Here is a 27,301-nt window from a genome sequence, read left to right on the forward strand (position 1 = left end):
GGTCATAAGTTATTTTCTTACAGAAATGCGCCGGTTTCAGTAGTAGTTCCGCTTTGCTCCTGGAGGACCGGTTCCCTCCCAAACGCGTGAGTTTCTGAGCAAGGTAGACTGGTATTTTGTTGTGTATTGCTTTATGAGTGATGCATGCCAGCTTGAAATTAATTCATGCTTCGAAGGGCAACCAATTGAGAGCATTCAAGTGAGGGGAGTTATGGTCGAATTTCTGGGTTCCCGCTATAAGTCTTGTGCTGCATTAAGACATGCTTTCAGTGGAGCTTTTGTGATCTTGGGGAGCCGTGCCAAGGTAGTGCAACCATATTCGATCCTTGAAATGACCAGTGCCTGAACTGCTGCTTTGAGGTCTGTTTTATTTAGAAATGGTTTTAGTTTTCGCAAGTAGCTTAAGTGGAACCTGGCGTTTTTTGCCATTGTGTTGATATGTGCTGACATGTTCAGGTTTTTGTCCAGAGTAATACCCAGTGATTTAGATGAGTCAACAATCTTCGGAGTACACTTTAGAGCAGTGATAAGGTTGGACCATTCTGCTATCATTATTTAGCTTTTCTGGGGTGTAATCAGTAGGAATTCGGTTTTCTGAGGATTTAGCTTCAGGTGGTTCTTGGTTAGCCATTGGAGGGTTCTCGTTAGCGCTTTGTTCATGGTCTTTATATCTTCAGTCGATGCAACCTTGATGTACAGCTGAGTGTCATCAGCGTACATGTGGAAAGCAATGTTAGCTTTTTGTAATATTTCCGTGAGAAGTTCTATGTATAGATTGAAAAGTGCTGGAGATAGCGTTGACCCTTGCGGAACTCCGATAGTATTTTTGGTTGGGCCTGAAAGGATATGGTTGACAATGAATTTTTGCGATCTATTCTCAAGAAAGGAGCTAAACCAATTTAGGACTGTACCCTCAATTTCCATTCTGTTTTTCAACCTACCAAGTATTTTGGCATGGTTCAACGTGTTGAATGCTGCCGACAGGTCCAACAAGATTAAAAGGCATGTTTTGTTGGGTTCGAGAGACAGTAATGCGTCATCTGTTGGCAGCACTAGACTTAGCACTGGTGTGGTTGCATCCTGAACACCGCACTGAAGCCTTAGGGATACTAGAGGCCAGATTTACTAACCTTTTACACAACGCAGTGCAGCAAGGTAACTAACTTGTTGCACTGCATTGCGTGGGAGGGAGAGAGCAGAAATGTGCCATATCCACTAAGATATGGGTACTCATAAATATTTTCTCAGGGGCCACAAAGTACAGTCGGGGTGTGCTTGAGGGCCGTATCGATGAGCCAGAGAGGGATGGGGGATTATCTGGACAGTTAAAAAACAACACCTTTTCAAAACTGGAAAATGGGAGATTTAGAAAAAAAACAAGGAAATGTATTTTCCCACTGGCTTATGTTGAAAGCGAGGCAATTTTAGGGGGTAGACACCTAATATAAAGTAATTTTTTAGCTTAAAAAAACTGGGACCTCTCACCTCAATCGGCTCTGTAGAAAAAACGCCCAAAACCAGAAAATGAAGTAACTTGGGGGCATATTAACAAGAAACAGGGAAAATTAATGCTAAGGACGCTTAGCATTCATTTTTTTAGCGCCCGCTATCGCTGGATAATATTGCCTGGTTATCAAATTATTAACAACGCTAACCACCTAGGCGATAAGATATCCAGCGATAGTGGCATTTTGGGAGGATATCGCTGGTAATGCAGCGATAAAAGTACAAGGATAGGTATATCCTTGTTGATAGCCCATGGTGGACTTAGCCATGTCATCCACCTCCCATTGGATTACAGGGCTAAGTCTGAAAATTAGCAGACGTAAAAAAGCAGCGTTAACCGTGGTTAGCCCTGCTTTTTTGTCTCTAACAGGGTTAGCGTGAAGCTTGATAATAGGAGAAATGTCGCCTAGTGACATTTCTCCTATTATTTTGCACTGGAACGCCCACTTTGCATCTCCTTAGAGATGCAAAGGGAAGCGTAGTGAAAAAGCGTGCTAACATGCGATTTTGCATGTTAGCACCCTGTTGTTGATAGGGCGATATTTTTATCTCCGCTTCTTTGGCTTTTAATGCCAAAAAAGCAGAGATAAAGCCCTTGTTAATATGCCCCTCTGTTAGAAAAATGACAGAAAAAAATGAAACTCAGGCAGCTTGTATTACACTGCTGCTCTTTCCCAGAGGAGTGTCTGTGGGCCACAAGGAGAGGTCTTCCGGGCTGCCTGCGGGCCGTCATTTGAGTACCACTGTATTAAGATATAGTGCACTTCTGCTCTCTCATAGCGCTGGTACACTTCAGGCAGCCTAGTGCCAATGCAGGCCCCCTTGCACTATACTGCTTTACAATGAGAATTGTTTTTGTGCAGGAAGGGACCTTCCAGCACAAAACAATCCCTCAAGGCATTTCATCTTCTATGTGGGCTGCTGTGTGCAACACCCATAGAAAGAGAAATCACAAGGTGAAAAAAATATTTTTCTCATTCTTACTCCATCCTCTGGGAGGTGCAGTGATTACACCAGGGCTCTCCAACATTTTCTGTAGTGAGAGCTACTTCTGATCAGTGAAATTCATTGTGAGCTACTGAAGGCTAAATAACTTGCGTATTGCCACCATTACGCCCGGCTCCATTAACTTTAAGCCTAATATCCATAGAACCAGATACCATGGTTTGAACAAAATACTTTGACTAGAGGCACTATGACAGAACCACCATGTGTGTCAGTGACAGTGTGGCCTTTAGGGATGTATGAACATGTGTGAATATGAATGGGATAAATGCATAAGGGTGACTGAGAGCCTATGTCATATGTACTTGTAGCACTGGAATACCTTTCGTCATATGTGACACCATTACATGTATAATACAAACATATGACCATTTTTTTAGATGGGAGAAATTTTAAGTCTAGAAAACATTCTGCAAAAATGTTCATGATACGGAACATTTTTCAACACTTAAAAATGTTGACAAGTAAAATACTGGCTGTATTTTTCAGTTATAAATATAGCACCATGTCTGCAGTCGCCGCTGACCTAGTGACCTGGAGTAATAGGACCCCATTCCAACATTTCAGAAACCAAAGTTTCTATAGACCGAGAGAAAAGCTCCTTTAAAATACATATCACAGGGTGAAAAGTTACTTACCTGAACAATATTTCTCCAGGGAAGTACCCTTCTAGATTCATACAGATTGAACCAATCACTGCAGCCAGGCTGGGTTTTAAAAGCACCCATATAGATACTAAAAATATGTATTATTTCTATATTCCACTGTTGAAAAAATGTGTAGCAACAAACAAACAACAAGCAAACAACAACAAGTAAACAACATCATCTCGAAAATGTTTGTCTCTTTAAAACTTTCTCCTACAGTGAGTAGACCTTGCTGTGGACCAGAGACACCATCCCTCAGACAACTGTTTTACTCCTGTTCTTTTTCGAAGGTAAAATTCATGCAGCTCTGTTCTACTGTCAGAACCAAACCAGGAGCGAAAGAAATGTGCAAATAAAAGTGCACCGATCTCCAGGTAACCTCAAAAATAGGGACTTTACGTAGTTGCTTTACCTAAGATTAATGGAGATCTGCAATCCTGGAAAGGCCCGACCTGCCTTGGATATCACAGTCCGATGCCCTCCAAAATCCACCTTTGAGATGCCCCTCTTGCCAACTGGCTTCCCTTGGTTGCCCAGGTCACGTGACATCAGTTACTACCCGGTTACCCTAGTATTCTTCGTCCTGGTAATGTGTTAACTCAATACACATCCGTACCCAACGCACAGAAAGCTCATTTTGCAAGCCTCCTGATTCCGAAGGAAAGCCAGTAAGGATGCGGTGTGGTTAATGTGGAATTCTGAAACCTCTTTAGTTAAGAAAGAGGGATGAGTCACAAATACCACAATGTGAGGACGAGAAACCACATTAGGCTTAACCACAACAGTGCTTGGACTTCACTAACCCTACTGCAGAAGAGATAGACAGATATGTATCAAGAATGCTGCCTTTCAAGTCAATTATTTCATGTCACACCTGTGCACAGGTTCAAACGCTGAAGGTATGTTTTGAAAGCAGCACATTATGCTCTCATTTGAAGGCCGAGGGTGAGCAATTGCGGACTAGAGGAAATCTAATTTTCAGTCCGCCCTCACAAGAAGTCACGGATCGCAAAAAACATTTAAAAGGATCCCTGCTCAGATGGCACAGAGATGCACTCAGACCAAACCATACTGGAGGCCTGAATCAGTTGGATGTAAAAAATGCAAGAACTCTGGCGCTTTTCCGTGTCTTTGAGTAATGTGCCTGGTGGAATGCACCCGCGGCTGGCATCTATGGGGAGTGGTAAGGCGGGCAAATGGGTGGTGGGTAAAAAAAAAAATAATAATAATTAAAAAAAGTAATCACTTACCTTAAACACGGCTTCCTCTGCGAAGTACGTTGTCCTACTCCTGTTGCCACAGTCTGAGTGGGACCCAGCCAGATGCCTTAACAAATCCTGGCGTTGCTCTCATCAGCGTGAGAGCAGTGCCAGGATTAAGAGCAGTGCCAGGATTGGAGGGAGCAGCTTCGCTCACCGCTCCCAAGACACTGGAGCCGTGAACTTGCTGTAACCCAGCAGTGTTACGAAAGGTAGGTAAAAGGAAACGTGAAAGGAAGGTAAGGTGAAAAGAACAAAGGAAGGAAGGTAGGTAAAAGGAAACGTGAAAGGAAGGTAAGGTGAAAAGAACAAAGGATGGAAGGTGGGTAAAAGGAAACGTGAAAGGAAGGTAAGGTGAAAAGAACAAAGGATGGAAGGTTGCAGGGCTGGAGGGTAGGAAGTATGAAAGAATGAATTGCTTGAAGTGTGAAAGGATCAGTTGAAAATATGGAAGAGAGGGTGGAAGGATGTATTGTTAGGTGGATGAAAGGATTAATTGAAAGGTGAAAGGATGAATGGATAGAACACCGAAAGGATGGACTATCGATTTGTGCATGAAATTATCATTGGCTGCATGATTGCATGTATGGATGGATGGGAAGGTGAAAGGATGGAAAGGTGAAAGGATGAATGGATGGAACAGTGAAAGAATGGATGATTGACTTGTGATCTAAATTATAATTGATGGATGGATAGAAATGGGAAAAGATGGATGAGTGAAAGGATGGCTAGGTGAAAGGATGAATGGAAAGGAGGCTGAAAGGATGGGAGGGTTAAAGGATAAAATGAAGAAAGGGAGGATGGAAGGGAGGATTGAAGGGAGGATGGAAGGGGTGATGGAAGGGGAGGAAACAAGTCCCGGAATGGTTGAGCTTTCTTGCTTTACTCATTCGCTGTCATCAGAAGATTAGTTCAAAGTGAGGGGAATTTATTTTTTGTGCTACTCCCTTGGAACTCAATGTCCACAGTGGAAGACTTCAGTCACTAGGCCACAAAACAGAGGGAGCTCCAAGTTGTGGTGAAAAATCCTAAAGTTGCTTCTAGATAACAAAGGCGTCTGCAAGGTGTTCTGATGAGAGAAGCAACAGAAAGTTGTAGATAGTTTTGGTACCATGTTTGCTTTGCCTAGTTCGGAGCAATCGGCGTCTCTGTGAATCTTGACATTATGAACATGGCTTTTGTAATCAACAAGATTGAATGATAGGCTCATTAGACATCCTGGATCAGACTGCAACAACACATTTCCCAGATACCCTGGTGATGGCTCCTTGAAGCTATGGTAATCTGCAAACCATCTGTGATGGTCGCCATTAAGAGGTCTTTTAGCGACTAGATACACATAGACATGAAGGTTTTGATGCCAAAGATGCGCCCCAGCCCCTCCAAGACATTTTGCAAGCTCTCTAAGAGTAGACCTAAACCTGAAAGGTAGAACCCTGAATTTATAGTGACAATCCCCTACAATCAAGCGGCGGTGTCTGCAATAAGAACCTTTACAGATTGTGAAAAGGAGATATGCATCCTGAATGTGGTTGACTTGGGATTAGGGAAAAGAGAAAAGAAGACAGTAAGAAAAAGCCAATAGTGAAACTCACAATTTAGAACACAAATATGCTGCAGGGCAGGGAAAAGCAAAGAGGAAGCCTTGAAAGATTGTGATATCAGCAATATTTCTATTTTAACCCAGCTTGTGGTACCGCTTGTGGACCAAACCTTGATGCCTTAGGCCACAATTACGGGTGCCCGGAGGAAGGTGTGATACTTCTCACACCCAATAAAGCATGACACTGCAGAGGTTTGTACTTATGGGGTGTGATAAATAGTACTATTTATGAGTTTTGCCCTAAAAATGGGACATTACTTGCAGATTTTGGTACTTTAGTCATCAAAATCTACATGTTCCGGTACTTACTATACATTTTCCACTGGTAAATTACAGCACATTTGACCTGCAGAAATCTACCTAGGAAAAATTGTGGGCGGTCCTGTGTTCTTCCAAAATGTGTCATAACACATGAACAGGACAGGGTGACCTTCCGCCCTGCTACTCTTTGATGTATTCTTAGTACCTTTAGGTCAAGCATTGCAGTTACATTACTACCCCTTTTTCTAAACTTACTTAATTGAGCTTGGAATGCATTTGGATGATTCAAGTATGCATACATCGAACGCAGAAGAACAGCCTCTCACGTATGCACAGCTTTGGCATTCTAATTATCAGAATATCGGTAATAGGCCTGAAGGGAATCGAATATAAATAATATAATGTGACAAGATAAGGATGGGTGTCAATAGTGCCAGAGAAAGAGTGTTATAGGTATGTTGGCCTTCAAGAATCCTGCTGCCCCAGTAGATGTTAACATCAACCAGCACATCTTCAGCAAAGTACCTTGGCTTCACCTTTGATTCCACCCTGTCATGAATCACTCACATCCCTAATGAGACACTTCCACCCTGCAGGCCCAGATCTGTCTGGAATTCTGTGTGATTAAGCAATCAGCCTTGCAAGCATCTCGAGCAGCAAGCATTTGGCATAGGCACAAAACTCAAAGGAAGGAAACTAGGATAGGATCGGAAGGAATGTCACAGATTCCTGTCATTCCTCTAGACTTTCACATGCTCTTAACTCTTACAAAAACAGAGCCTTCTCACCACCAGGGCCTCAAATTAAAACAGATTTAAAGAGACAAATGTGTGCTTCCTCTTTCTTTTGGAGCTGCTTCAAAGCTAGTCAATCACTAAATCATAATGGCACTTTACTAAATCCCCATGTTCACGGGTCTCTGCGGCCATTTCGTACAGAGGCCAATACATTAAAACCCAAAAAGGAAAAGGCTGAGCTCTGCTTTGGTCATTTTGGCACTGGGGAAATACAGCCAACATGGGAAAGCAACTGAGTTTCTGCTCAAATAGCATGTATGGAGAGAACTTTACTAACTCCATCATTGGGGACTGGGGATTCGAACCAGTGCCCTGACACTGAAAGAATGTTTGGATACTTCAGGCGTGCTACCGGCTAGTGCTGTTATTAATAACATCTCCAAAAACAGTGGCAGATCATTTGAATGCCAGATACTTGAAGTCTGAACTTGCCTCAGGAAATTATTATTATCAGAAATAGGAAGCAATCATCCCTGAAAAGTGGTGCAGTTAAACTGTGTTACATTATATGATATATTAGGTTAGATAGCGCTATTTAGATTAAATAGTAATTTTCTTGTAGAGACCAGTATTCAGTCTGAAAATGTGTAAAGATCGTAGACTTTATCAATGAGTTACTATACACTGCTTTAATTATCTATAAAGATTTTATAGAGGTTTTTAGTAACTTTCCAATAAAACATATCTGTCACCAACATTCTCTGAACAAGTTTAAACTTGTTCTGTCCCAGGCACACCGATAGACAGCAGCACACACAATGGTCACAGAGATCAGTCCCATGCACTACTTAACAAGCATTAACAATGCAACGGTTTCGCCTTCGGAAAAGTTTGAGCTATTGGCATTGTAAATGACAAACTTTTTATTTATGTGTTGGTTTTGAAAACAGATAAATAAATGGTATTGTCATTTACAATGCCAATAGCTTACTCTGTCGCAAATGCAAGACGTATTGCATTTGCACACACACACCCACACAAGAGCCCCCCACACACACAAGAGCCCCCCACACACACCACACAAGAGCCCCCCACACACACGCAAGAGCCCCCCACACACACGCAAGAGCCCCCCCACACACGCAAGAGCCCCCCCACACGCACGAGCCCCCCTACACACGCAAGAGCCCCCCCACACATGCAAGAGCCCCCCCGCACACGCAAGAGCCCCCCCACACACACAAGAGCCCCCCCCACACACACAAGAGCCCCCCACACACACAAGCACAAGAGCCCCACACACACACAAGAGCCCCCCACACACACAAGAGCCCCACACACACACGCAAAGAGGCCCCCACACACACGCAAAGAGCCCCACACACACACACACGCAAAGAGCCCCACACAGAGGTCAGGGGTGGCACAGAAGCAGAGTTTCACCAGCTGAGGCTCGCATGAAGCCTCTAGCATGAAATAGAGGGAGGGTAAGGGAGAAGTGATGGAAGAGAGGAGGAAAACGAGCGTGAAGGGAGAGCTGCGAACGTGGGGCGGGGGGTCTAACTTGGCCAGAGGTGGAGGAGGGGTACCCCAGACTGCATTTCTCAAGAAAAACGTAATACTTTTAATTGTAGACTAGTGGCACTTCTCAGAAACAAGCAGGTACAGGGTACCCATACTTCTAATTTTCAATTTAAAGCACTGCCTAGGCCTAATCCCCCTCTACAACTGAACGTATTTGTTAATGTCTCTTTGTTTTCTACTTGATGAATTCGCTTTCTGCACATCTTTATTCATGAGTTTGTAATGATTAGTGCCAGAATATTCTGTATAGAGTGAGTGAGTGAGGGTCACCTACAGACTGCGCCGATGCCTGAACTTTAGGCAAGCAGCCGGGCTGAGAAGCGCGGGGTGTCCTGTCAGGAGGCGGGGCCTGGGAGAGCCAGAACTAACTTACTCCTGAAGATGGCGCGCCGCTTTCCCCTCTCCTTTGTACTACAGGAAACTGAGATGGGGCGACAAATGTATCGAGTGGAAGAAGTTAAATCTTAGTTAAGGGTGTTACTTGTTGCACCTAGTGAATGGCATTGTAAATGTGAAATCCCGGCGCTGCTCATGTCAAGCGACGCTGCATCATTTTGAATTCCCATCAACGCTAAGAGTGAATGATTGGTTAGGCCTCTTTTGCAAACCTTGCCTGCTGGCCTCTAAACCGTCACTTATACCTGGCAACCTCACGGATGCACAGAGAACTCGGCTGCGTGGGGGCCTATGAAGAACGGAGCACGCTCTGCAGCCTCTGCGCCACACCTGCCTCCGATGTCGGGGGCCACGGCCCGCCCCGGCTCTTGATCTCCCACCACTGTCGCTCGACTGTTTCACTGTCCCTTCCGAATGCAGAGGATCCAGGAATACAAACAAAGCCTGTTTAGGGGTTTATTAAGCGCTGAGAACTGAAGACGCCATGTGCTTATCTGAGTGCCTTTGAAGGAGCCGAAAGCAGAGCCGCCGCCGGCGTTCTGGGTACAGAGCCTGGTTCTAATGCATGCAAAGCCCCGGACGGCGGAGAAACGCCTCTGACGGGATCCGCCGCATCCCCAGAAGTGAGATTTGAATTATTAAAGCCGCCTTTGTTTATTAAATCGAGCCTCGACTGAAGAGATGCTAACAAGAGATGGCAGGCGGGCAGAGGCAGGATGTGCAACAAAGACTACAGGGGGGCAGGAAAGGCACGTACAGAGGGAGGGGGGGCGGGAAAGGCACGGACAGCGGGAGGGGGGGCGGGAACAGCACACGGTCAGCGGGAGGGGGGGCGGGAACGGGCACTCACCTGGACTTCTTCCGGCTGTGGTCGGCCTGGAATGAACAAAAAACCCGCCCACCGCCGAGATGACGCGCACAGAGGGGCGGAGAGGGAAGAAATCGCGGAAACGCCCACGAATCTGGCCCGGCCATGAAGGACAGATCTCTGTTCCAATGGCTAGCCTCCATTTATGGAGCTTATTATTTAAACAAGACAAGGGAACCCAGGGCGCAATATGCTAAGGACCTTGGGTAGGTACTTAATTTTTAAAGACAGTGGTCCTTAGACAAGAAGGAGATTTTTAAGTGAATGAATATAGACCAAATGGAACTATATTTATTTAGGAAATGTCCAGCCGGACAATTTATTATCTTGATGAAAATAATCAAACAAGCAATAAAACACAGAGGGCCTGATTCACAGAACTAACTTAAGACAAAATCCTAAACTTACTACTTTTGGTATTCACAGAAGTTAGGATTTTGTCTTAAGTTTGTCTTAAGACAAACTTAAGACAGACTTAAGACAGGCTTAAGTTAGGATTTTGTCTTAAGTCTGTCTTAAGTCTGTCTTAAGACAAACTTAAGACAAAATCCTAACTTCTGTGAATACCAAAAGTAGTAAGTTTAGGATTTTGTCTTAAGTTAGTTCTGTGAATCGGGCCCAGAGTGTGATAAAAGTGGGACACCAGCCGATGTCCGACTAACACACTAAGGGAACACAAACAGAAGAGAAAAGTAGTAGGCAATATCAGGTCATCTGAATATCATAAATCATAAAACAGATAATCCACAATATACACATATGCATGAAAGATTTGAGTCAGCTATGCATTTAGTGCAATTACGTCGACGACGTTTCGAACCATACAAATTATCGGTTCATCCTCAGGACAGAGAATAGTTGCCTAAAGAGTTAACAGTTTTACCCACTGCACGGGAATCAATATGCCATACAATAACAGGAAAAATAAGGAGAAAAAGGAAGACATAAAAGGATAAAACATGTCAGTAAATCAGACCTTTATCACAACTGTGTATACAGTGCAAGACTCAACCCATGCCAAGGTGTCGGCGGCAACGGAGTGTGATGCATGCTGGATGCAAGCAGTGTGCTGCAAGTGATGGGAGTGAAGTGGGTGGTGCGACGTCCCAATAGGAACTCAGACTGACGGGTTTAATTTAAAAGGGGGGAGGAGGTGAAGCGGATCGCTAGTGTGCGAATATGCAGGTGATCTATGTCATGAAATGTGACCCAGGTGAAGGACTCTAAAGGAGTGTGCCGATAAGAAACGGTGCGGGATAAGTCTAAATGCACCGTGGTAAAAAATGGCTTACCGGTGGGGTGAGGCTGAAAGGAGTTCAGCACAAAACTCAGTATAGAGCAATAATCTGGGGAAGGGGGAATTGAAATTAGATCAGTGAAAACGAAAAACTGGCCATGGAGTTAGTTGCCGTAATAATGGGGGAGAAACCTTACCAGTGGGTGGGTCCAATGCTAATATTGAATTAATCTGTGAGGAAAGAGAAAAAGTAAGCTAGGGTGTCGATAATTGCATACAAAGTGAAAAGCAAGCGCTCTACTAATTGGGCTTACCAGCGGGAAAATGCCCACGTTGGAAATTCTGTGGGGAAGGAAAATAAAGATGGAACATTAATGCCGAGGTGTGCGGAAGGATCGTGTCAGTAGTCTCGATCCTGCCATGGCTCAGCATAGGCTTACCTGACAGTATGAAACGCAGGTCCACAATGGGGGTCCTTGCGAGCGTGAGGATTCTACACGTCTTGCACTCAGCAAGGTATAATCACAATAGGAATGTCAGTCGCGATCACGTGGAGGCTAGGGACCAATGGGAACAGGGCCGAAAGTGTTGGCCATTTTGGGTTGGGCACAACTTGTGAGAGGCTGATGTAGAAGGGGTGAATGTGGCGGCCATCTTGAGTATATTGGGGCCAAAGGGTCCGCAGTGTAGAGTGGAGCATACAAATGCATAATCGCTCTAAGAATCAACAATTGCATTTCGTAATACCAACATTGTCCAGACACATATTTAGAAGGTCAAGCAACATTCAGGCACTGTAAAAATTTGCGAAAAAAAATAAAATTTGGGACATGAAAATACTTTTTACAGTGAAGGAAGAAATTAGCAGTGGAGAGTTAAAATAAGTCGAAATAGACCAGTCAGAGTCATGTACTCCTGTAAAAAAGTCAGTAAACCAGTTACACCAAAGGACATAAAAAAGTTCCATTAAACAGGGTATCGCTGAGGCCTAGATCAAGGAGGTTCAATCCTGGGTGCGATTTAGGCCAGTGTGCAGACTCTGTGTCTTCAGTATCCAACGTAGTTCCTCCTTGTTTAGTAACTGCTGCAAGTTACCTCCACGGCTGGGGAGTCTAATCACAGAAATAATAGTCCATTTGAAGTCCATTTCAGTGTGAGACAGTTCGGTAAAATGATGCACAAGGGGAGCATTGGGAGTCCTGCAGCATATTCTGCTCCTATGTTGGCACATTCTTGTCCGTGCCTTCTGGGTTGTCTGCCCTATATAGATCATAGAACAAGGACAAACAATGGCATAGATGGCATTTGTATTGTTACAATTAGAAAATTCCTTACGCGTATACTTGATATCATTGTGCGTGAATTCCTTGCCTTCTATAGTACTATCACACATAGAACAGTTGCCGCACTTCACATGCCCAGTGAGTCTCGGGAAACCCCAGAGTGTGTCAATTGTGGCCATTTGTTCGGGAGCAGGTAATGCTGCACGCACCAAATGATCTCTCAGATTCTTCGACTTCTTGAAGGAAAACAAGGGTTTGTCTAGTTGGAGTTGGCCTGCATTCAACACTGGCCAGTGTTTCTTGATACTTTTCGTAAGAGAATTGGATGCTGGCGAAAAAGTGGTCACACAGACCAGCCGGTTCTTTGCTTTTTTGGGTTTGGGGTCCTACAACACTTCCCTGGGGCAAAACCACGCTCTTTTGAGTGAAGTTCTTATCAATCTACGTGGATAGCCTCTAGCGCTAAGTTTGACGCTAAGTAATTGTGCTTCCTTAAAGTAATCATCTCTAAGGTAGCAATTTCTTCTCAACCTTAAAAATTGTGAATAAGGGAGGGAATCGCGGAGCGCTCTGGGATGGTTGCTCTTATAGCTTAACAAAGTATTGCGCTCCGTGGGCTTCCTATAGAGGCTGGTGATTAGTACGCCCTCTTTATCCTGTATATTAAGGTCTAGGAAGGGAATGCTAGAGTGACTTGTAGTTAGAGTATAGGTGAGACCACTGCAATTGCAATTAAGCCAATGTAAAAATTGGGGTAACAGGTCATCAGAGTCATTCCAGATCATAAAAATATCGTCAATGTACCGCTTCCATAGGGCTATACCACTATGGAAGGGATTAGATGAAGTCAGAATGCGTCCACATTCAAGGCTGTCCATGTATAATACAGCCAAGTTGGGGGCAAAAACAGCCCCCATGGAAGTACCTTTGATTTGGCCGTAATATTGACCATTAAACAAGAAATAATTCTTAGATAAACAAATTTCCAGGAGTTGTAAAATGAACATTGTAGGTATGCGATGGGGTCTGGGACGACTGTTCAAAGTATCTTGAATAACCAACATTGAATCATTCTGTGGTATATTGGTATACAAAGACTCCACGTTCAGGGTACAAAGTACACTGGACGTGGAGTCAAAAGGGCACTCTTCTATCAGGTTGATCATGTGCATACTATCCCATATGTAACATTGGGTAGCAGGCACAAAATCCCTAATGAAATAATCCACAAAGAGACCCAAAGGTTCTAAAACCGATCCACACCCTGACACGATGGGCCGGCCAGGGGAATGTTCAGTGTTCTTGTGCACCTTCGGTAGCGTGTAAATAACCGGGGTGTGTGGGGATCTGGCATTGAGAAAAAGATTTTCTTTTTTTACTGAGAAAGCCAGAATCTAGCCCTTCCTTGGTGACCAACTGTATCAGGTTCTGTATCTCAATAATCGGATTTTTTGGAAGTTTAATATAATGTGCAGGGTTGTTTAATTGTCGGAGAATTTCTGTTTTATATGTATCAAGACTTTGCAAAACAATTCCCCCGCCTTTGTCTGCAGACTTAATAATAAGTTCAGAGTTTGATTTAAGGCTAAGTAACGCTCTTTTCTCATCCAACGATATGTTATAGGGGATGAAAGAATGGCGTTTCTCCAAAATGGAGAGGTCCTGCAAGACAAGTTTTTCAAATGTTAAAATTTCTGGAGGCACCATACTGCCAATGGGTGAAAAAGTGGAAGGTGGTCGAAACGGAGTATTAGATACTGGTAAAGGCTTAGGATGGAGTAGGAAAAAGGCATGTAATCTCAGTTTTCTGAAGAACCGTAGTAGTTCAGTCTGGACATCCAAATAATTCAGACGTACAGTCGGGACAAAAGAAAGGCCCTTACTGAGTAGCGACAATTCGCTGTTGGAAAGAGAATGATGTGTGAGATTAAAAATAGGCAAAAGGTTGGAATTAGTTAAGTCATTGGGGGTAGGCATGTTATTAGTAGAAGTTGAGAGCTGTAGATCTACCATTGGTAATGCTGGCGTCTGGTGCTGCATTCGCCTGGTGGGTAAGGACCCCGTTGTGTTGGCTTGAGTTTCCCTCTCTTGGGTGGATCGGCTTGGCCTCGGGATACAAAAGGAGGTCTATTGGAGGGGCCAGGTGCTCCGCCTTGGTCAGAGCTGTCAGATGATTCAGCTGAAGTATCTGAAAAGCCAACCAATGTCTGGCGTTTGTTGTAGCGGCCACAAGGTCTTTGATTATAATTTTGAGGACCGCTATATGCTCTGTTGGTGTAAAAATCTGTTGCTAAATAAGGATACGCCCTTTCTTGTGAAAAGTTTTTAATATCTTTTTTTACTTTGGTTGTTTTTTTATTCCTCTCAATTCTGTAAAAATTGCCTACAGTTTTAGCTATATCATCCAATAGTTTTTTACAATCAGGTACAGGACACTTGTCATTAATTTGTTTTTCTATATCTAGAATTTCCAGTTCCAACTTCTTAAGTTCTTCTGAGGCAATATCAATACCTAGTGCCATCCACTGCCTGGAGCAGCCAGTACTGATATAGCTGAACCCTGTGGTGTACTTGGGGTTATCCAATTCTCTTACTAAAAGTATCAAGAAACACTGGCCAGTGTTGAATGCAGGCCAACTCCAACTAGACAAACCCTTGCTTGCCGTCAAGAAGTCGAAGAATCTGAGAGACCATTTGGTGCGCGCAGCATTACCTGCTCCCGAACAAATGGCCACAATTGACACACTCTGGGGTTTATCACTGAATCACTGAATAATGGAGCAACGATAAACAAACTTATACTAGAGCATATAATAAATATTACAAAATGAAAGGCCGACTATGACCTGCATTAGTTAACTTAGACTTTAATGGAATCCTAGAGGCTACATAAGCCCGTTTTCTATAATCCTTTAAAAGGAACATAAAAATTCTCCTGAAGAAACGAGGACCATACAGTAGTATCAAACGTCTACAAAAACATAAAATAATGTTAAAATGGGCGAGTACTGGAAGTCTGAGGGGGGTACACTATATCGGACTCCATTAATGCCAATAGAATCAAACACCACGCTAAGATGGCGCCGAGAATAGAGGCCAATAACAAACGGAACTAGGCATGCGCGAGTCACAGCTGAGCGCAATTGCGAAGATGACCGCATTATATAAACATCACGCCCACAGCGTATGGGTACAGAGGGAGAAGAACGCGGCAGAGGCGCTGACAGACTCTTAAGCAGGTGAGCAGAAGCGGGAGGCTTTGAATTAGGGTCCTCGCAGGTCGACCGAAGGGGCAGGGGAGGCCTTTAAATAATTATGATAAAATCGGGAAATACCCTGGAGACCTTAGTCTCCACAAACGTAATAGGAGAATAACTACGGGAAATAAACGGTGTCCAGGACACGATCCCATTGCCCTTTAGAGAAACACTATCCACTAAGTCAGCTCGAGCAACAAGAAGTGTGGCAAAACAGACAGTCAGTCATCCTGCTCAAATCAAACGGAGGGAGATGGGAAAATATAGTGCGGGCGAGCCTAGTTAGAAGGGTTACTCCTTTAAAGAGGGACATTTATCGTGGAAAGAAGATCAAAAGTCCATACCTGAAAAAGAGGTACTCTCATTAGAACCCATAAATAAAACTAGACAGAAATGAACCCAATTGAAAACTCTGAAAGACCAAAAATTTATATAATCCTTCCTTGCTTACAGGACATATCCAGTTCCCAAGCGAGAGATAAAAATCCATATATGCCCGTTCATGAGAACGTTTTAATTGACACAAAGGTAAGAAGCAAGGGGATTCGACTATACAAAATAGGCGGTTAGCTATAGAGGGATAACGGCTAACTATGACATATTTGCCTGCACAGATATCCGCCAAATTTTTAAAGGAATCCGATATAAAGAAGGGATCCAAACCCACCTGATCATTGCACAGGAAAAGGACTTGTTTACCCGGATAAGTGGCATCACCCCCTAGGTAAATATAGGAACGGATCAATGACCCCATGGTCTTAAACATAGTAGTCATGAGAAACCAATAAAATTAAACTGTCACCCCATAGGTACATCAAAATACCTACAGGTTTCGTCAGGAGAAGGTTCCCGGATGGATGCTTTTTCCCGGGGGAAGGCTACAAGACCAATGGGGTAAGAGTGATTTCATGAGAGGTGGTAGCTAAGGATGACAGATGGATGAGTGGCATAATAAATACGAGTATATGCCCCCTTCTGCTTCCACACTAAAAAGAAACGGAGGGCAAAGTTGCATATAGTAAGCGCTACCCGTATCTTACATGGTAAATAGGAGAGTGGGAATATAAACCCTGTCCGAAATAATATGGGCTCAAATAGCATGAAAATGTATCTATCCGACTACCAATGTACCTGATGAAAAATACTTGATTGAAACTGTGATTAGACCAAACAGGAGGGATACCTCACAGGGTAAATAGGAGAGTGGAAATATGAACCCTGTCTGAAATAATATGTGCCCAAATAGAATGAGAATGTATCTATCTGACTACTAAGGTACCTGATGAAAAATATTTTATTGAAACTGTGATTAGACTAAACGGGAGGGATAGCCCGCATAAAATCCCAAATAACACGAGAGTGTGGCCAAGTTGTGATTGATTGATCTGGGGACAATAAACAAGATGCTGGATATTAGGTATGTTATAATATGTGCCCAGAGGAGTGATATTGTTTCTTTCTCTATATATCCCCACAGAGATTTTTAAATATATATCTAGAAGCCGGTGACCCCAAAGAGACGGCATTGTTCTGATGAAGGTGTTACGACATCAAGTAATAGAACACCGAAACGCGTCGACGCAATTGTTACCAAAATACAAAAAAAGGCCAAGGGAGTAGCAGATACTCATGTATTTTTGATACTGTCTACTATACCACCACTATCAAAGCAAGGGCCAGTGGATCTATATGAGTAGTGGCAGGAGAATTTGAAGGCCACAGTGTTAGGGGGTTTGTGAAAAGGATTTATTTGCTTATGTACTGTACTAGTGATGATTATTTTTCTTCTGTGTTGCATACTTTTATTGATTGTGATACTGTGTTTGTGTGTAATGAACTGTTATTAATTATTTGTTCAAATTTTATTGTACTTGTTCAAAGAATTTTCTTTGGATTTTTAACTGAACTTTGGAGCTTTTAATTTTATAATAAAATAAAGAGATTGTGAACGTTCACTTTTTAGTGTGGAACTCTTCATCTAATGCTCCCTTCCCTAAGAATTTTGCCCTTGATATAGCTGGAATGAATGGTTGGATGAGCAGTTAGAACCCATATAGCAATACAACACGCAGTTGCTATAGTGCACACCCAGGGATTTCCCTTTGACTAAACACTCTGGGGTTTCCCGAGACTTACTGGGCATGTGAAGTGCGGCAACTGTTCTATGTGTGATAGTACTATAGAAGGCAAGGAATTCACGCACAATGATATCAAGTATACGCGTAAGGAATTTTCTAATTGTAACAGTACAAATGCCATCTATGCCATTGTTTGTCCTTGTTCTATGATCTATATAGGGCAGACAACCCAGAAGGCACGGACAAGAATGTGCCAACATAGGAGCAGAATACGCTGCAGGACTCCCAATGCTCCCCTTGTGCATCATTTTACCGAACTGTCTCACACTGAAATGGACTTCAAATGGTCTATTATTTCTGTGATTAGACTCCCCAGCCGTGGAGGTAACTTGCAGCAGTTATTAAACAAGGAGGAACTACGTTGGATACTGAAGACACAGAGTCTGCACACTGGCCTGAATCGCACCGAGGATTGGACCTCCTTGATCTAGGCCTCAGCGATACCCTGTTTAATGGAACTTTTTTATGTCCTTTGGTGTAACTGGTTTACTGACTTTTTCACAGGAGTACATGACTCTGACTGGTGTATTTCGACTTAATTTAACTCTCCACTGCTAATTTCTTCCTTCACTGTAAAACGTATTTTCATGTCTAAAAATTTATTTATTTTTGCGAATTTTTACAGTGCCTGAAAGTTGCTTGACCTTGTAAATATGTGTCTGGACAATGTTGGTATTACGAAATGCACTTGTTGATTCTTAGAGCGATTATGCATTTGTATGCTCTACTCTACAGTGCGGACCCTTTGGCCCCAATATACTCAAGATGGCCGCCACATTCACCCCTTCTACATCAGCCTCTCACAAGTTGTGCCCAACCCAAAATGGACGACACTTTCGGCCCTGTTCCCATTGGTCCCTAGCCTCCACGTGATCGCGACTGACATTCTTATTGTGATTACACCTTGCTGAGTGCAAGACGTGTAGAATCCTCACGTTCGCAAGGAACCCCATTGTGGACCTGCGTTTCATACTGTCAGGTAAGCCTACGCTGAGCCGTGGCAGGATCGAGACTACTGACACGATCCTTCCGCACACTTCGGCATTAATGTTCCATCTTTATTTTCCTTCCCCACAGAATTTCCAACGTGGGCATTTTCCCGCTGGTAAGCCCAAGCGCTTGCTTTTCACTTTGTACGCAATTATCGAAACCCTAGCTTACTTTTTCTCTTTCCTCACAGATTAATTCAATACTAGCCTTGGACCCACCCATTGGTAAGGTTTCTCCCCCATTATTACGGCAACTAACTCCATGGCCAGTTTTTCGTTTTCACTGATCTAATTTCAATTCCCCCTTCCCCAGATTATTGCTCTATACTGAGTTTTGTGCTGAACTCCTTTCAGCCTCATCCCACCGGTAAGCCATTTTTTACCAAGGTGCATTTAGACTTATCCCGCACCGTTTCTTATCAGCACACTCCTTTAGAGTCCTTCACCTGGGTCACATTTCATGACATAGATCACCTGCATATTCGCACACTAGCGATCCGCTTCACCTCCTCCCCCCTTTTAAATTAAACCCATCAGTCTGAGTTCCTATTGGGACGTCGCGCCACCCACTTCACTCCCATCACTTGCAGCACACTGCTTGCATCCAGCATGCATCACACTCCGTTGCCGCCGACACCTTGGCATGGGTTGAGTCTTGCACTGTATACGCAGTTGTGATAAGGGTCAGTTTTACTGACATGTTTTATCCTTTTATGTCTTCCTTGTTCTCCTTATTTTTCCTGTTATTGTATGGGATATTGATTCCCGTGCAGTGGGTAAAACTGTTAACTCTTTAGGCAACTATTCTCTGTCCTGAGGATGAACCGATATTTTGTATGGTTCGAAACGTCGTCGACCTAAATGCACTAAATGCATAGCTGACACAAATCTTTCATGCATATGTGTATATTGTGGATTATCTGTTTTATGATTTATGATATTCAGATGACCTGATATTGCCTACTACTTTTCCCTTCTGTTTGTGTTCCCTTAGTGTGTTAGTCTGACATCGGCTGGTGTCCCACTTTTATCACACTCTGTATTTTATTGCTTGTTTGATTATTTTCATCAAGATAATAAATTGTCCGGCTGGACATTTCCTAAATAAATATAGTTTCATTTGGTCTATATTCATTCACTTAAAAATCTCCATTTATGGAGCTAGCCAATGGAACAGAGGGCGGATTCCCAAGCCACTCTACTGTTCTCATTAGGTTTTCACCTGCGTGAAAAGCTGTGCAGTGCGCAGCTTTCACTTAGGCGAAACCTAAAAAGGCAGAGGCAGGACATTCTTTAAGAGGCAGCAGTACATCCTCCTTTAACACCGTCAAACAGACCTTACTAGCGAGCGGCTTTGGCTCGTCGGTGGCAGCGTGCTCGTCTGGGCCGAGCCGCAGACCAGAAGGCAGGGCCTCTCCAGTGTGCTGTGTCATTTTGGAAAGGTTCTTGTAATCAGCAACCTCTCCTGCTGTATTAAGGTACTGCCAAGCTAGGACACCTTCTTGACCTGGAGGATGCCTTGTGCCCTATGCCTGTGCATTTCACACAGTGAATGAAGTTTATATTAGGTTGCTATGCCATGCCTTTGGGGTTAGGTGTTGGTTTGAAATCCAGAGCGTCTTCTGCTACACATTCATTTTGCAAAGCAAGTGTGCCATTGTTTATTGGAGGGCCGTGCAGGGACTGTGCTCCTTCTGCAATGTGTGCATTAACTTTGTGTTCCTTTCAGCGTTCACTATTCTACAGAATTTTCCATTTTAGGGGAAAGAGCAAGCACAGCTCAGCATGTTTCCATTCAATACCATCTCCGTGGTTTGTAAAGTTGATTTTGCGTAATGTCAGGCCTTGCATTGGCACTGTCAGTTTCAGATTTCATTTTGACACGGGGGCAGTAGAAATGAGAGCTGAAACTTTGATCCTGGGGCTGAATCATGAGCACATTCGACTTCAATATGCAGGCTCAGAATGGACCAGTGCGCCTGTTTTTGCTCCAAGTGTGCTGTCCATATCACAAACTAGAAACACTGCACTATTGTTAGACAGCATCGTCTACAGGTGATTTACTAACTCACAGATTTTCTGAGCCAATGTACACACTGTAGGAAGCAAAGTTTCAGCTGAACCGCTGCTTGGATCCCTTCTTCATGATATGGTCCTTGATGCACGACTGTGTAAAGGGATGCGTGGCTCCTATGCGCATGCTTTTCAGATCATTGCCATAATACTGATTACACAAGTGCTGGACACAGAGCTTTAAGGGAGGACACTAATTCATAAGGCATTCTTCAACACAGTCATCTTTGTTACTGCAATCTGGATACCTGAGACCTCAATATTAAAGCAAAGCGTTCCATAAACACCGGTAAAACACTGTTTCAGTTGTTTTTTATGGCGCAAATATGAGTTACCACTGAAAGGCACTGTTTTTTTGAGATATTGAAATCACTGGAAAACACTGAAAAAACACCACCAGAATTTACCAAAAATTGAAACTGAAAACAGGAAAACCTACTTATAATACTGATTTTACAAGTGCTGGACACAGAGCTTTAAGGGAGGACACTAATTCTTAAGGCATTCTTCAACACAGTCATCTGTGTTACTGCAATCTGGATACCTGAGACCTCAGAAACTAAAGCTTTGTGCCACTCTCAGGATGGCATCATGGTGGTGGCTCTTGCCCTGGACTGTGACACTGCTAACAGTTGATCTGTAAACCTGCTAGCCACTGCACAGCAATGTGCAGTGTACAGAGCAGAAGCCACATGAGGCGAGTCAAGCTCCCAAAACAAGAGTGGGACTGGGTACCTGGAGCCCAGTGTCCTGGGTATGGTAAAAAGGCCATATTGAGTGGCTCACCATGTGCAAAGATGGTCTAGCGAAAACATCCATCACAGAAAAGGGCTTGTAGGGAGAAGCCGCACTTATGCTGCTTTGACACCAGTGAGCACGGAAGCAGTAATAGTGCAGCAAGATCTGGTGTTGGCTGGTTTCTACGGAAACACACATATTCCCTTCGGTGGTTTATCAATGTTATCATGTTTTAACCTAAAACCAGAAGTTCTATTTATAATGAATACATTTGTCCCATGTCTTGATATAACAAATAAAGCGTACCCTCCATTACAAGTTGCTATGTTTTTATGTTTCATGTAAAGCAGAGTGATGCCAATTCAGCAAAGCAAATCTCTAGAAAATCATTAACTAACTAAATAAATACATAAATAAATAAATACATTTAGTAACCTGCTGAAACTTTGTACCAAAAGACCCACACAAGTAATGTGTGCTTTATGAATGTTGTCAGTCAGTCAGTCAGTGAAACAGTCACTAAACTGACATTCATGGGCAGGATGGTTTTGCTTAAAATGGATATGCTAGGACGAAGGATAGTTTGGTAAACACATTTGTAAGGACAAAGAAATTGAGACAGATACCAGAAAATAAAATGCAGAAATAATCATAGACCGTGAGGATGACTAATATTGACTTTGTCTGGTTTGACACAACACAAAAGGTTAAAATCTACCAAAGACCAATGTGCCCCACTTTCAAGCAGATAGCCATGGCTATCCTGTATTCCATGTTAAACTGAGCCATTTTGCTTGAAATTAGGAAATACTTTATTTTTCAGGGTTAAGGTAAGGTCACTGCAAGATTTGTATCTAATATGCGTTGAAGTCTGGAAATATAACCTTTCATACTGAATGTTGATAAATGTGGACACTGCTTACGTTAAAGAAGGTATTTCTTGGGTTTTGAAACATCCCCAGTTGCCAATATTCCTGAAAAAATAAATGCAAAACTGTCAGTCAAACACTCGGAACTGTTTATCCATTTTGGGACCACAAGCATGGCTAAGCAGGGAATCTTATTCTGGTACAATACATTTGTGTAAGGTGAGTAGAACGAGGACTAAACCCTGATGTTAAAATTAATATCAGGCTTTAAAAAACCTCTGCAAATCTGCAAAGTGGGAAGCGTGGCCTGGCTCTAACTGAGCTCCCGGCAGCCGCCCGGTAATCCGTCCATCATCCTGCCTACCACGTCGACTAGGAAGATGGATCCACCTACCAGGTGTCCGAGGCTGGGCTGGTAGTGGCTGGAGGTGGTCCCGGCGATGTGGACCATCGCATGGGTGAAGGACAGACAAGCAGCCTGGTTCAGTGCCCTGGGCTGTCCTGGTGTGTGGCACCATTGTGGCGCTCGCAGTCCACTTGGGTGGGGATATTGCCGTCCCTCGGGCCTGAGGTGAGTGGGGTCACTGGTGCTTCGTTGCCCCAGGAGTGGACGGCGCATGCCGCAGAGATGTCTTTGTGAGCCAGGCCAGGCCCTGTGGTCTGGCCGCCCAGCCCCTGGTGGCAGAAGGAGGGAGACACACATTGTGGCAGTGAGGCAGTGTCCCGGAGGTCCGTGGATTTTCGTGGCCCGGGGCCCGCAATGAGGCAGTAAGTTGTCCGGGCCCGCTTCGGGAATCTGCCGATCGGCTGCAGTACCCGTTATAGATATGGGCGACGGGCTGGCCCACTGTGCCAGTGATTGGGCAGTGCTGCCCACCGATTAGAGACATACTGGTGTGGCCAGTAGCTGTTGGCCCCCCTTCCTTCCTCTCTTTGGATTTTGTGGCTTCCTGGGCACACCGGGTGGGCTCCCAACAGATATAAGGTTTTGGTCTTGGTGGCCTCCTTTCCCCTCACCATTCCCCCCGCCTCTACTGATACCTTCTGTTGAAGGCTATGGACATATCAGGGTGAGGGAGCATGGAGCTAGACAGTGACCGCTCGCAGTGGTGTGGGGGCCACATAGCGGTAGACTCACACTGATTCAGAGCACCTATGGACCAATTCACGAGTGCAATTCCCCATTGCAGTGTCCCGACAACGCTATGCTGCTGGTGGCCATTACTCAGTCCTGGGAGGCGTTGGAGGCTAGGATTGTGGCGGTGGGCTCCGATGAAACACTGTTACACCAGGATCAGCGGAAGGCGGTGGACCACATCACGGAAGCAGAAACAAGAGTATCTGGGGTTACAACAGAAGGTGGCCCCCTTAATGGCCACAATCAGGGAACTGTCAACATAGGGCAAAGACACGGAGGGTTGTGCATAACGAAACAACTCGCGATTTGTGGGTTTCCCAGATGGCAGTGAGGGCACATCAATGGAAAAATTCCTGACGCAGGGGTTGAAATCGATGGTCCCACTGGAGTTTCTGTCATCTTGGTTTGTGATTGAAAGAGCACATCTGGTCCTGGTGAGAAAAAAACACCTGGCGCGAGGCCTAGACCCATCATCGCAAAACTTCTTACCTACCTAGACAGGGACGTTATTCTGAAATATGCACAAAGCTAAGAGAAAATTGTATTTGAATCAGCCCATATCATGATTTTCCCGGATTGCAGCAGGATGGTCCAGCAACAACAACATTCCTTTCTGGTGGCTAAACAAAAGTTACGGAACCTCAAGATCCAATACATGCTACTGCATATGGCTCGGTTGCGGGTGGTCTACAACTCCCAAAACATTGTTTTTGGATACTCTAGTGGCTGCCTTCCAATGGATGGATGAATCTGTGGTGATTAAACCTCAGATTCCGCCCAGAATAGACTCTGACTCATCACAAAGTGATCGGCTCAACCGTCCCAAGAAGTTCACCTGCAGGCACCACAACAGATCACGATCGTTCTGGAGAAGTTCACATGCTCATGATGAATGTTGATAATGCCATGATGTTGCTGTGTCACGTGAGACTGCTGTGCTGGGTTTCTATATTTAATTGCTATAGTGATATTGACTATAATCCCTGTCACAATGAGATTGAGTGCCTTCTCTCTTCCTCTGTACAGTATATGTGCATGATGTGCTTCTTTATCCCCAAGGCACACTACTGTGGGGTTTGATCAGTAACACATCCTGGGCTTAGGTTCTATGGGTGCCTTTATATGACTGCCACTCTAGAGAGACATAACCAGGAGCCCTTCTAGAGACTGTTTTTTGGGTGTTGGGATAGTGGAATCCATTGGTGGGCTCGGAGGTAGCGCAAACTGCAACAGGTACTTCTTGTTCATTGAAGTATGGCGTTGGGGACAAGGGGGTGCATGGTTGATATTAAGTGAGGTTTTACCACGTGTTGATGCAGTCCCGTTGCTCAGGTTCAATCAGACACACATTTCCCTACGATACACATTTGTCACAGACACTCATGACTAGCTCCGCCTCTGGGGATATGGGGGAGATCTGTTCCGGATCCTTACATGAAATGTCAGGGGGCTCCTTGATAAAATCAAACGGGGAGCAGTCCTCCGCCAGGCGAAACGTATAGGGGTGGAATTTCTTTTGCTAGAAGAGACTCATCTTCTGAGGTCTAAGACTCCATGCCTTGCTTGTTATGGCTACACACAGATATTCCATTCAGGGTTCACAATGGGCTCCCGAGGTACGGGCATCCTGATACACCGCAGGGTACCTTTTCTGCTCAGAAAATATGGTCAGATGCCTACGTTCATTACGTGATTGTGGTGGGTGAACTGCATGAGGTGCAGCATTTATGCCCCCTCCAGTAGGAGCAACCTTCATCGGATGTTTCATCCGTATGTGGGGCGATCTGCCTTGCTGTCCCTGCCTGGTGGGGGGGATTGGAATGACGTTATTAACCCTGGGGCGGATAGATGGTGCACTCGGAGCGGGCGGGACACCCCTCATGATTCCAGGCTGTCCACTCTCGTGACTACCTTACGTTGGGTGGATACATGGAGGGCTCACCATCCTGTTGAGAGCAGCTATACATATTATTAGTCTGTTTATGGGTCCTTCTCCAGATTAGACTACTTGTCATTCCTGCCACATATCTACATAGGGTGTCATCACCCTACATCCACCCACGGGGGCTCTCAGATCACTCCCCCATGTCAATGGAGTTTCACACTGGCGCAAACCGTCCCAGATTTCGATGGCGAATGTCACCATGTCTACTCCAGAATCGGTCTTATAGGGTGACCTTTAAGGGCACAATTAAAGAATACTTTAAAATAAATGTGCCCACTGTCCCTATGAAAGTAGTACTGTGGGAGGCTATCAGAGGGGTTGACATAAGCTTTTGCGTGGGGGATCATAGACATAGAGCTCAGGAGCGGGTGGACCTTGAATCACAGATGACAAATTGGAGAGGGACAGCTTGAGTCCAAGTAATGAGGCGGCAAGATTGCAGCTTAACATGACATAACAGCACTATAAACAGCATCTTTTACACGAGGTGAAGACTGCTTGGCAGGCCACTCAGCACTGAATATCTCAATGGGGTGATAAATCTAGCTGCATGCTGCTTTGCCGAATTTTACAAGGCACTATACGAATTTCTTAAAGAGATTCTGCCGTGCACCTTGCCAGCTGCTGCCCATGCACAACTCCAAGAAAAAAGCACAATAGAGGAGCTAGCATCGGCTTTGACTGAATTGCACACAGAGCGGGATCCTGGACCCAATGGTTTACAGAGTGATTTTTTGAAGCTTTTTATGCCCCAACTGGGCAGTGCTCTGCTGGGGGTCATTGGACAGCGCCATACTCCCTCGAGATGGGCGACATGCGGAGATCGTGGTGTGTCTGAAACCAGGACGCCCAACGGATGCAAATTCATCCTATCGGTCGATTTCTCTCCTCAATATTGAGATAAAGATTTTGGCCAATAGAATGTTGAAGCATATGCCGGATCTTGTTTATTTAGACCAGACCGGTTTTATGCCCCAGAGATCCACACATCACAACATCCAGTGTGTTTACAATGCTCTGGCAATGGTGGATCCACTGGAGAAGCTGGCAGCGGTGCTCCTGGCTGACATGGACAAAGCTTTTCATTCCATCAACTGACAATATCTATTTGCTCTGCTTCAGAGCATCAACTTCAGCCCATTCTTCCTTAATTATGTCTGACTCTTGTATACCGGACTGACAGCCTCGGCCAGGGTCGGTGGAGCACCTTCGGACCCCTTTGAGGTAAGCAGGGGCACAAAACAGGGATGCCTGTTATCCCTGCTGTTATTTGCCCTGGCGATAGAGCCCCTGGCAGCGTGGGATCGCTTAGACCCGCTAGTGAGGGGGTTTGAGTGGTCACTGCAGCTGTCGGATAGAGTCGCTCTGCCGATGATGCAATATTCTTCCTTACCAATCCCCGATCTTCTGTCGTTCGCTTGCTGCAAATTCTGCGTGGAGACCTTGGAATAGCACATGAATGTGACAAAATACATAGTATTTTTCATGAGGGAAACGGCCAGTGACAGAGCCTGGGTTGTTGATTGACTTTAGTGATCTCCGGCTTCAAGTATCTGGGGATTTATATTGCCTGAGACCCAAGACCCCACCACGTCTTGGGCCCACAATGTCGATCCGATTCTATCCCGGGTAAGAGATGAAATAAAAGTATGGCCGCCCCCTGCCTCTCTCCTTGCTGGAATTGGTTTGGAGTGCACTTGGGAGCGAGTTATTCCTCAACATTAAGAAAACCTAGGATCAAAAATCGAACTTAAACAGACTGCAGGTC

General features: G+C 44.4%; 1 long non-coding RNA gene across 1 annotated transcript in view; it reads left to right on the forward strand.

The window, feature by feature from the left end:
- LOC144770417 (uncharacterized) overlaps positions 1-17,467 on the forward strand; it is a 177,593-nt gene extending 160,126 nt beyond the window's left edge. Inside the window, exon 4 of the long non-coding RNA XR_013598885.1 lies at positions 17,121-17,467. This is a non-coding gene — a long non-coding RNA (uncharacterized LOC144770417). The remainder of the gene's footprint in view (positions 1-17,120) is intronic.
- The last annotated feature ends 9,834 nt before the right edge of the window (positions 17,468-27,301 follow it).

Source organism: Lissotriton helveticus, chromosome 7, assembly GCF_964261635.1.
Source record: "Lissotriton helveticus chromosome 7, aLisHel1.1, whole genome shotgun sequence".
Taxonomy (NCBI): domain Eukaryota; kingdom Metazoa; phylum Chordata; class Amphibia; order Caudata; family Salamandridae; genus Lissotriton; species Lissotriton helveticus.